Source organism: Meles meles, chromosome 5, assembly GCF_922984935.1.
Source record: "Meles meles chromosome 5, mMelMel3.1 paternal haplotype, whole genome shotgun sequence".
NCBI classification, from domain to species: Eukaryota; Metazoa; Chordata; class Mammalia; order Carnivora; family Mustelidae; genus Meles; species Meles meles.
Window position 1 is genome coordinate 153,908,590 of NC_060070.1, and position 12,149 is coordinate 153,920,738.

At 48.0% G+C, this 12,149-nt stretch overlaps 1 non-coding gene across 1 annotated transcript; it reads right to left on the minus strand.

The window, feature by feature from the left end:
* Nucleotides 1–5,151: 5,151 nt before the first annotated feature.
* On the minus strand, nt 5,152–5,257 carry TRNAL-CAA. Its single transcript has 2 exons — nt 5,220–5,257; nt 5,152–5,197 (listed from the first exon to the last, which is right to left on the minus strand). It is a non-coding gene; the product is annotated as a tRNA-Leu (tRNA).
* Between the last annotated feature and the right edge of the window lie 6,892 nt (nt 5,258–12,149).

Consider the following 12,149-nt stretch of genomic DNA (forward strand, 5'->3'; position numbering starts at 1 on the left):
TGCTCAGAGGCCTTCCAGGCCATCCAGCTGCGACCACTGTACGGTCCCTCCAGAGTTAAGTTTGCTTCTCCCACCAGCACCGCCCACAGCCCTGCAGACCTCTTTCTCTGGGCTGGGAAGAGGTGTGCACGGTGCACACATTATCTCATTGATCATGGAAATGAGGCATGAGGTTAAAGGGTCTGATAGTCAAAGAACTTTCAACTGGGAGGTGACCTCTTGCCACAGACCTTCACAATTTTACTCAGTAGCAGTGCTTCCCCCCACGCCTATGATAGCAGAAGTCTGCAGTTTGACACCTTTGAAAACCCATCACTTGATTGTCTAACTCATGTTCCACAACCTCTCTAGACTCACTTGGGCTCTAAAATACTAATTGCTAATTACTAATTGAGCAAATACTAATTGCTTCCCCTAACTTTAAGTAGATGAAGCAATGGATGAGACTCCTAGAAAAGGCTTCTGTACAATTTTTAAACCTGTAAAAGAGTACAAAAGAATTTTCCCTCTGCCCTTCCCTCTGAACTTGTAAGTTCTTGGCTGGGGTCCCAATAACAAAAGAGATGAATGAGAGAAAAACGCATACAAGTTTATTAATGTGTATATCTCATGTACACATGGGAGAGACCCAGGGAAAAATCAGTGACTCTCAGAGATAGTTGAGAATTCAGGCTTGAATACCATTTTCAGATAAGAGGAAGCAAAGAGGGTATGGGGAGGTCAGTTACAAGAGCTGGCCAGGAAAAGTATAAATGGGAGTAAGGTCTGTTAGTACCTTCTTGTTCCTTGTGATTTGGGGTCATCCTTCTCTTCTCATAGAGAGGTAACACCTTTACAAAAGGGTAACTTGTACTCTGTTTTCAGAGCTCCTTGTCTGCTGCTTCTCAAAATAATCCTACTGCCAAAAAAGCATATTTTGCTGCCCTTCAAACCCTTGCCTTATTCTGATCCCTTTCCTTATTATAATCTCTTGATTTGTGACCAGATTTTGAAAGGAAGGAATAACAGTCTTACACCTTTTCCTTTCCTAACATGTAAGGACATCTTCCAACGTCCTTGAGCTGTCCAGATCAAACTCCCCTCTCTAATAGGTTTCTCCAGGTCAAGACTACATGTATACTTTACTTCTAATTTTACTCTTTAATTCTTTCAGTTGATACAGGCTTTAGACATAGATGACCTCACCCAGCCCCAGAATAAAGGCTGAGCTCCTCAGTATTACAAAGCAAGATTACAAAACCAAGAGTTGTAGGGATACCTGGCTGGCTCAGTGAATAGAGCATAGGATTCTTGATCTTGGGGTTTTCAGTTTGAGCTCCATGTTGGGTGTAGAGATTACTTTTTAAAAAATCACACACACACACACACACACACACACACACACACACACACAATATTGGTTGGCTAGAGAATTATTGCCAGTTGGAGGGTGCTTGTCAGGATGTGATAAGATAAATGCCTATTTTCCACTTTTTAATAAACTCAGCTCTGAGACCCAATTCCATATGAGTGTATTAGTGAATTAAGGACAATAATTCAGTTTTGAGGGTTGTGATCACAGCCACCTCCACTGTGAGGAAAAATTTTCAGGAAAAGATTTGTCAGGAAAAATTTTCAAAGAGTTTGAAGTGACGGCACGAAGTTTCTAAGGTTTCTTGAGTGGGACGACTATCTTAGCATGGCTGCCGTAGCAAACGCCCAAAACTGGCGGCTTAACTAACAGAAGTTTATATCTTGGAGTGCCAGAAGGTGTAAAGTCCCAGACCAGGGGGATCCCTGAGGTCAGGTTCTCGTGAGGGCCCTTTTCTGTGTTTCAAAGTCTATCTCCTTGCTACGTTCTCACATAGCTGAAAAGCACAGTAAGGAAGCAGGATCTCTCAGGATTTTTGACAATGACCCTAATGCCATTTCGGAGGGTTCTACCTTCCTGACATCTTAATCCTAATTACCTTCCACAGATCCCATCTCCTAATACCCTGACCTTAGGGGCAGGGTTTCAACATACGAGTTTTGGAGGGACCCATTCAGTCCACAACAGTGATTTTCGCTGATTTTGAGCTATCTCAGAACTCTGAGTTGTAGGAAACTGGTAACAGTGCAAATGATTTTCATCCACAGAAATGCAAGGGAAATTGTGTCCACTGGAATGCAAATGATCATCGCCCTGCAAATTGACAGTTAAAAAAACCTATTTGTAAATTTACTTCAGCATTCCAGATTGTCTATAAATATGGAGCACATCGATTTTTTTAACACTTTTTTTTTTAAATTCAAGTAATTAGCATATAGTATATTATTGGTTTCAGAGGCAGAGGCCTGTGATTCATCATGAATTTTCTTCTGAGCCAGTTGTAACATCTTACTGTTGTTACATTATTTGACACATACTCATTTTCATTTATATAAGAATCATAAATTTGTAATTTTTTTAAACGCAGTCTTTTAACAATTTGGAAACTAAGAGTATACACCAATAGCAGAAAAAAAATACCAACCTGTGGCTGGCAAATGTAGACTGAAGAACACAGTTTGGATGTGAAACTAAAAGGGGCTGTCTTTACTCCTTCTTCCCGTGTCTATACCTGGAACCCAGCAGACACACTCATCCAGCAGCTCTGTGAAGGCACATGTATTCTATTAAACCACCAATACGAAGAGCTAAAGAGACCACCGGACCACAGCTGAATATTACTGCCACCCAAAAATGTGAACCCAAGAGGGAAAAACTGTTATTCTCACTCAGATTTTTCTTCCTATGGAGAGGACAAAGAAGAGGATGAAGACAGTTAAGTATCTTCCCTTATAATTCCAAGAGGCATTTATGAGTGAAACAGAAAGGGGAAAATTCCTCTTAAGAAGTTTTGTCAAAATTCTGTAATCATATTTTTTGGTATTTGTTTTAAAACTAAAATTAGGGTGCCTGGGTGGCTTGGTTGGTTAAGCGACTGCCTTCAGCTCAGATCATGATCATGGAGTCCTGTGATCAAGTCCTGCTTGGCAGGGAGTCGGCTTCTCCCTCTGACCCTCCCTCTTCTCATGGTCTCTCTCTCTCAAATAAATAAATAAATAAATAATCTTTTTTTTAAAGTTCAAAAATATAAAACAAAAGTCAACCTTTTAAAAATCCAATATGCCAGAAAAAAAATAAAATCCAATATGCCAGAGATATGAAAAGTTAGAAGCATCTTTATTTTTTTCCTTCTAGAATTTTCCAGGTGAAACAGCTACTATCTCCTCTCCCTCACATTATCTTCCTGCCTTTTTGTAACTCACCCAGTGAGTCAGAAGCTACACATTCTTCCAGGGTCTTCAGAAACCCATTTACCGGCTCCTCTGAAAATGATTTTGAGGACAGTGTCCATACATGCATAAGATATGGTATGTGCTGTACGGGTGTTTAATAATAATAGAAACCTTGTCAGAGCTGGTTTCATTTCCCCTCGTCTTATATTTTACCGCACATCTCGCCTGAGCACAGTTAACTTAAGCAGCGCAGGGAGTGAGCCTGTTTGGTAGTAGAGGGAACAGCTGGATCTCGTCCATGACGAATGTCTCCCGAGAATTCCCTTGTTGAATAGAACAGCTGTCTCTTCACCCGCACCCTCTCTCCCATTTCCACGATTCCTGTAAAATCGAGAACGAGAGGAGTAGGGTCCTGAGTGGTCCTGATGCTGCGCTCCTGGAATGCAGGTGAGGGTGGGGGGTGGCCTCCGTTGTGCGGTGGCTGCACTACGATGGGCTGGGAGGTGAGGAAAAGGGAGTCCGGAGAGCCTGCCGGGTGCTCAGGGGGGCTCACAGGACACCAGGGCCTGCTCCTGTCCCGTTAAGGTGGCTTTCCCTCCAGTCGGGCCGTCACTGTAAGACCGTCGGGAGCAGGAATGTTCCACTTCTCCTATCCCACGTCCTATCAAGGGGCTGCAGTTCTAAAACAAATTCAGTGTTATTTATACTTCTTTCTGCCTAGGTCTCCCTCCATTTTAGGGAGGGCAGGGCGGTGTCAGGGCATCAGGAACGGAGTTCTGGGTCTCTGGAAGTTGTGAGAAAGTGAAGTGAAGGAGTGAGAAAGCCTCTTCCTTGTGAATCACCAGGACATTCGCAAACCGAGGGAGACTCCGGTCTCGCAGGATCGCGATCTCTCCCAGGCGCTGTCGGTTCTTCCTTCAGGGCCGAGTCCCTGAGGACGGCGCACGGACCCATGGCGGGGGCTGCGGGGCGCCAGCTTCGGCTTCGTCACCGCCGAGAAGCGCTCGGGCTCCCAAACCCAGTGTCCAGTGTCCAGAGCGGCCTTCAGCGCCGAATCCCGACTGGGGCGGACGCTGCTCCGGGAGACGAGGACGCGCGGGCCTGCGCTCCGGAGGCACAGCCGAGGTCCTCCAACGGTGACACAGGCACAAGGGCAGGAATGTACTTTATGCTAACTATCTCACGCTGCCCTGCGGGTGGCGTCCCCGCCGCAGCCCCGCGCGCACGCGGGCCCTCCTCCCTCGGGGACGCACGGGCGCCGCCGGGGCGGGGCGCAGGGGCACCTGCGGCCCGCGGTGGTCCGGGGAAGCTGCCGCGGGGGCAGCCGGGCGCTCCGCGAGAAGACGGCGAGCCGACACGACCAGCGGGGCCGGAGCGGGCGGCAGCCGTCCTGTCCCGGGTCGCTCAGAAGGGACGGCGTGCACCGAGCACGCGGACCCGGACGCTGCGGCGGGGAGGGGCGTCGGGCTCCTCGGCTGCTGCAAACGCCGACCGGCACGGAGGACCGTGAAGGCCTTCCTGGGCCCGCGGCGGCGGGAAACTGCCGCATGGGTGTGCCGGGCGGGGACGCGGTCCGGAGCAAACCCGGCCGCGCGAACCCGCGGGGAGAGACCCGCCATCACGCCGCCCCTCCCGCGCGCGAAGCCGGCGCCGGCCCCGAGTCTCGCGCTTTCCAGACATCTCGCGATGCCATCCTCCAGGGTCGCGGCTCCTCTTTAAGGCGGCGCCAGATCGCTCGGCTTTCAGAACGTATCGCGATATTTTCGCTTCCGCTAATTTTGGTGTTTTAAGAGTCCGTATAAGAAAAGTTTAAGTCAATTTTTAATAATGTCGGTCGGTAAGACCTCTATCCCCGCCGATCCGATCCGTCTCGTTGTGTACGAAATTAGGAGGTGGAGAAAAATGATGTGTCAGAAGTGGGATTCGAACCCACGCCTCCATTCGGAGACCAGAATCCCCAGCGCGGGGAAGCGAAGCTTGAGTCTGGCGCCTTAGACCACTCGGCCATCCTGACACCCTGCAGAAGGCGGCAGATTTTCCGCTAAAGTAGCTGTGGGGGAGTGACGCGGCTGTGACGTACTCCCGCGCAGGGGCGGGAGCGCTGACGACAAGGCGCGGCCGCCGCAGGAGGGAACTCGCGGGAGGACGCAGCTTCCCGGGCGGGACGGCGGCGGGCGCGCCTGGAAGACCGAGCGCCGGGTTCCCCGACCCCCGCTCGGCTCCAGCCTGTCGCGCGCAGCCGCGTCCCGGCGCTAGCGGCGTTCCTCTGACGAGAAGGGAGCGACGACACCCCGGACGGAAGACCCCGGGGGCACGGCCCGCCTGCGCAGGAGAGCCCCGCACGCCTAAGGGAGTTTGCTGGGCTCGGCAGCGCCCGCGTCCCGGCCCGCCTGGGCAGGGACAGGGGACAGGGAGAGGGACAGGGCAGCGGCGGGGCAGGGGAGCGGCAGGGGCAGGGGGAGGGTCAGGGAGCGGCACAGGCCCTCCTCCCAGTCCTCGGGCCGCTCTCGGGCGCGGGGATCCGAGCCCTCCGGCCGGGTCAGGCGGGGGACCGCTGCGGCCCGGCGCCTCGGCCCCCGACGCGGGCTTTCCCCGCTTTGCCCGCTGTGCGCGGGTCCTCCGGGCTCGGGGACGGAAGCCGCGAGCCTCGACGGGAGCCGGTCCTCCGGCCGCACGCGAGCGCGGGGGCTCGGGGACGCCGCGGAGGAGACCGCGCAGCCTGCGGGGGGGGTCGCGGCCGGCCAGCACCCGGGGCGCCGCAGGGGTCCGTCCCCAGGCCTCGGCCGCTCTGCCGGGGGCCACGCTCAGGGCGCGGAGACGGGTTTGAGACTTTGTCCCGGTGGGTTGTTTTCTGCGTTCACGCGAAACGTTTTTCTTTGTGCAGGCACAGGCCGGGTCTCCTCTCCAGGACAGGGAAGTACTGAGGGCTTCGGTGGCCGTGCGTTGGCGGTCCGGGCTCCGCGGCCTCACCCGTTCCTCCCCCAAACCTAAGGCCGCCTGGGAACCAGGGCTGGAGAGCTTTGGTTTTCATCAACAAAAATCGCTACAAAATACCAAGCTGCTGTGGCGCGCAACCTTCTTGCCACCAGTCTAGCATTTCCCTGGCGCTTTCTCTCACGCTATATTGTGAATGAAATTTTTCTCTAGACATTAAATAATTTTAAAACCCGCTTTTCAGCCTTAATGCTTTATGGCTGATTTTGTTACTTGATGTACTAATTTGGGCAACTTAATTCACACTTTAGCCATCTGTGTAGAAAACTAAAAGCCCCGTTAAGTATTTTATCCTTTTAGGCTGTTTATGCCATGCTTGGGATGTTGTTTGAAAGAAAGAAAAATAACTTGCAGTATTTCTGCGCCTTCATCTTCTAAATAAACGCATGATTTAGTGCGGGGTAAGCGGACATGTGTTTTCTACACGCCTACAAGGATATACTCGTGGCTGAAGTGAGTTGATAATGTTATGCAAACGATAATTGTCACCAGGTCATTTCTTTATGGCCCATAATGAAATAAACATCTTGTAGACTGTTAATTCTGTAAACAGATGCATGTTCAACAGCTCTACGATGGTTTTGTAATCTTTCTCTAATATATTTTAGCTATTTTATTTTTTTTTCCTCTAGGGGAATACATTTAATATGGTGTAGAAAATGCTTAATGACATTTTCATATAAGGTTATATAACTTTTCCTACATAAACATAAAATTTGTTGTAGAAAATTAAAGAATTTTCCAAATTTCCAAATTTCCAAATTTTCCAAACACTTTGATCTAGGACTTCAGTTTAATATGTTCCTTGAATCTATTTTTATGTAGCCCTTAAAAACATCGGAAAATCCACTGCTAATGTAGCAATAAAATACTTTGGGTACTGACAGCCTCTTTGGAGTGTGTATGTATAAAATTGCAAATTTGAATTCATATTCTTTTCTGTGATATGTTGTACTTAAAATGCTTTTGCACCATTTTTTAAAAAAATTTTTTCTTTTGATATTGGTACCAGATTTACCATACATGACTGCTGCTTTTGGAGTTAAACATTTTGTTAGTGAAGATACAACCAGAACACTACATTATGGGATAAAATTTTCATAATTGGTGGCACAGGTAAATATTTTTAGGCTTCATTTAGAATTTATTATCAAGCCATGCCATTTTTTTCTGGAAAGGGGAAGAAAAAAACATGTGTTTTTCATTATTATATTTTTCTGTAGGAAAGAGCACATTTTTTGGTCTATGTTGTAAGCCTCATTCATACTTCAATTTTAAGGTTGTCTTATGTGTATTCTAGTAAATAGATGACTTTCAGAATCGAGCCTCCTACGAGTTTGATTTGCTCATTTTTTCTTAAAATAAATACTGTCTTTCAAAAAAAAAAAAAAAGGAAAGAAAATGGTAGTGAGGAAGACAGGAAACAATGGTTTCCTAATTTCCCTCCCTCAGAGATGAGAGATTTGCTGTACTTTCTTTCATAAGCGATATTTCTATGGGAAGGAAGTTACCCCAGAAGTGATTCTAGAGGCGGCAATTGTAACCTCTTAGAAACATGATTGCTCCTGCTCTTGTGATTGCAAGCTACTGCAGACACCCCGTATCAAACCGGCAGGTTGGACACCGGATTATTTCTAATTTCTCTCTTGTCAGCAACACTCAAAAGAGCATTCTTGTGTAGATAAATATTTGCAAATGTGTCTAGTTATTTCCTTACATTTCTAGAAGTAGACTCCCTAGATTAAAGTTTATCCAGTGTTAAAAGCTTTTGATACATACTGTCCAACTGCCTACCAGAAAATCTGAAGCAATTTAGATACGGCAAACCTGACCAACAAAGGATACTATGATTAAGCAGCAGAACATTTTTTTTTGTTTCTTTTTTTTTTTTTAAGCAGCAGAACATTTTTTTTTTTAAGATTTTATTTATTTATTTGACAGACCACAAGCAGGCAGAGAGGCAGGCAGAGAGAGAGAGAGAGGGAAGCAGGCTCCCTGCCGAGCAGAGAGCCCGATGCGGGACTTGTTCCCAGGACCCTGAGATCATGACCTGAGCCGAAGGCAGAGGCTTAGCCCACTGAGCCACCCAGGCACCCAACAGCATAACATTTTAATGGGTGAAAGGTGGCAAGTCATTGTTCCAGAACTTTATTAGTGAGGTTCAGCATTCATGTTTGCAGTTAGTTGCTTATCCAATTCTTATCGAGGTGTTCATCTTTCCTTATTCATTTGCAAGACTCATTAGATGAAAGATAAACCCTTGTGATAGGTTCTATTTACCAAGAACCCAGGCAGAAATTCCTTTTACTATATTTTATCTTTTAATCTCATTGTCCCTTGTTCACTCAATTTTCATCTCATAGAAACTATGAGCTATAAAATTAACAAAGTTCCCTTAACAATCTTTAAAAACCAAGGTGTGGGTCATATTTGTTTCTCGTTATCATGCTATACATTTACTTGTTTTCCTGGTCACTTCTGTCCCATCCTTATTTCTCTTTCTTCTTTTATGGCATGTCAAACTCCTGCTCCTTTTGGGAATAAGGTGAGGTATAATTAAATATGTAAATATTTTATTATTTACTAACATTATTTGCTGTGCAATAGGACCCGCCCATCCTAGGTTTTTATGAAAACATCTTCCACAAGAGGGACTTTGAAGGACCTGAAAATTTTAAAGGGTAGAGGGAACTAAAAAGAAAACAAGCTGACAGTGGTCTATACCTATTTAAAAAAAAATAATTTAATTCCCAACCTCTAAATCAATGTTTTGATTTAAAAACACAGCTGAGGGGCGCCTGGGTGGCTCAGTGGGTTAAGCCTCTGCCTTCGGCTCAGGTCATGATCTCAGGGTCTGGGGATCGAGACCCGCATCGGGCTCTCTGCTCAGTGGGGAGCCTGCTTCTCCCTCTCTCTCTGCCTGCCTCTCTGCCTGCCTGTAATCTCTGCCTGTCAAATAAATAAATAAAATCTTTAAAAAATAAAAACACATCTGAATTTTTGATTATCATGTCCAAGATTGGCTTTAGAGTAACAGGGATAGGGTGATGGGTGCCTGGGTGGCTCAGTGGGTTAAGTCGCTGCCTTCAGCTCTGGTCCTGATCCTGGGGTCCTGGGAGCAAGCAAGTCCCACATCAGGCTCTCTGCTCAGTGGGGAGCCTGCTTCTCTTCCCCCGCCGCCCCACTGGCGCAGCCAGCCTCTCTGCCTACTTGTGATCTCTGTCTGTCAAATAAATAAATAAAATCTTTAAAAAAAATAAAAAACAGGGATAGGGCGGAAATTCAAAGGAGGTTATACTGGAAATGGAACTGGCCATAAATTGATTGTTGAAGCTAGGGGATGCTATAGGGAGTTTCCAAATCGTTCCCTCATTTTGTGTGTGCTTAAAGGTTTCCATAGTGAAAGGTTCAATATGGGGGGGGGGGGGATCATTCATAATCTCATCAAAAGCATCTGTTAATACTTTGGCATATTTCTTTATGGTTTTAAAAAAATGTAGGTTGAGAAATGTGGCATCTCTACATGAAAATAAAAATCTGTTACATTCTTGTCGTGCATCACAAGTCCCAAACTAGACTTGGCAACTGCGTCCCGGACTATTATCCAGACACATCCTGTGCCTTCTGAATGAGGCATCAGGGAAGAGTGTACCTCAAAAAGTGACCTTCAAATGCCCTGGTTTCATTCAAATTTCAAGGATGAAATTAAGCCCACAAATAAGCCAAACCTGAGGTATTTGTGCTTTCTCTCCAATAGGGAAAAAGGAACTGCGGCGGCCAATACTATCATGGTCAGTTACGGTGTGGAGTTTGAAATCCGAGCTACCCGAGTCACACACTAGCAAGGCCAGTGCCCGTGATCTACCCCAGCGTGCCTGGGCTCACTCCCTGTTCCCAAGACCCCGCGCAGGGGACATCCGGGGTTAGGGGAGGTGCTTGGGTCTCTCTACCGCAGGCCTGAGCTCCCTCACCCGCCCCTCACCCTCGGAGCTAGGCGGTGGGACTGCGGCCTCCTCAGACCAGGGCCATCTGTGTCACACGTTGCACTCGCCCACAAATCAGCTTCTGTCGACACTGCATTTTCATTATTTTTTCTCCTCTTACCTGACTTCATGAACTTCTCCAGGAACAGAAGCCATGTTCTCGTCCCCTCCTGGGTAGTCAAGTTCCGCTGGGGTCCCCAACACTGGGTAATTGTGTCATTTGAATCAAAGAATCATTGTCACCCAGCATTAGTGCACAAAGAGAGAACCTTTGAAGTTTTTTGATTTTGCTGGAAGGTGTGTGACTTTGACTGGGATTGCAGACACGGGGGGAATGGACAAATGGCTCATTTGCTGTCGGGACAGCGATTAGCTTTCCATCTCCTACACAGCACCGGTGTTAGGCACTTATCCCAAGTGTTTCTCATCTTCTCCACTGCACATCCTAGGGCGGCAGGACCCACGTTGTTTCCTCTTGTTCTCTGCCCCGGCCTCTTCCAGGGCGATATGCTCTTCTCAGCCTGCCAGGCCAGTATCAGACACAACAGGGGCAGCTGGAGACAGACGGTAATAAGTATCCTGGGGCAGCAAGGTCTAACCAGCGAGTAGCTGAAGTCCTGCTGCATAATCAACAACTTCTGGCGTTCTGAGGAAAGGGCAGGAGCCAAAAGGATGGTACTGGGCCCCGTGTTTGCCTTGAGGGCCCAAATCCTGATTCAACGAACTCAGATGCTGCGTACCTTTTGGCAGATGCGTGAATTTAGAATCACAAGTTCATGCAACCTCGTCCAAAATGGCAGGGTTGCTTTTTTTTAATTAAAAATTTAAATAATGCTTAAATACTTAGGAACCCACAAGAACCAGAAGCTAACCAGTAACATACCAACCTCTCCCTCACCTCTTTGCCATCCTCCCACACTCTACTGGTAACCACAATCCTTTGCTCATATTATAAAAAGGGTATCATGGAGCGCCTGCGTGGTTCAGTGGGTTAAGCCTCTGCCTTCCCTCGGGTCATGATCTCGGGGTTATGGGATTGAGTCCCGCATCAGCCTCTCTCCTCAGTGGGGAGCCTGCTTCCCTCTCTCTCTGCCTACTTGTGATCTCTGTCAAATTAAAAAAAAAAAAAGGTATCATGAGGTATTTGGTCTCTTGACACCCCCCGACACCTCCCCCAGCATGGCTGGGAACACTCACTCCTGAAAGCACATCCATATCGTGCCGGGAGTCGTGTTGTTGAACTCGACACTCATCACTGCTCTAGCTGCTGTGGCTGTTAGAAAAAATGCTGCTCCCAGAGCCCTGGGTGTCCTGGGGAGACCCTGGAAGCCTGCAGACAGCTCCAACACTGGCCCCAAGGACTGGGCGTTCACGCCAAGGACATTTGCTCCAACACCCGCAGGGCGTCCTCTTTGCAAACTCTTACTCCTCCTCCCTGCCCCCTGCACTAAGCTAGGTGAGCCTGCAATGCAGCGTGGACTGGGACTCTCACCCAATGGCAGACCCTTACATGGAGCAGACAGCTCCTGGGAAGGGCAGGGGGCCCGGTCAATGGACCAGCTCTGGAGGCTTCCAGCCCATGCTCTGCCTTCCCGCACACGAGCGCACAGTCAGCATATCCTGAGGGGAGGGGCGAGGTGTATGTGGTCAAGTGCTCCATCTTCGTTGGGTTCCTGGCTCGGCTGCTTCCGGGCTATGCATGGATGAGCCAGGTGCCCCCCTGTGCTTCCGTTTGTGCATCCGTAAATTAAGGGCAGCCCTAGAAACTACTGTGTGCCTTGGTCCGTATCTGTTAGAGTATTTTACACGGCGTATGTATGTAAACAGCCCTCTCCACAGGCCCTGGGTGTATTACTCCCTTTAACAGGATGAAATGAATGCATTAGGACCTTATTCATGATCTTCAAATACGGACCCTCAATGCTCTGA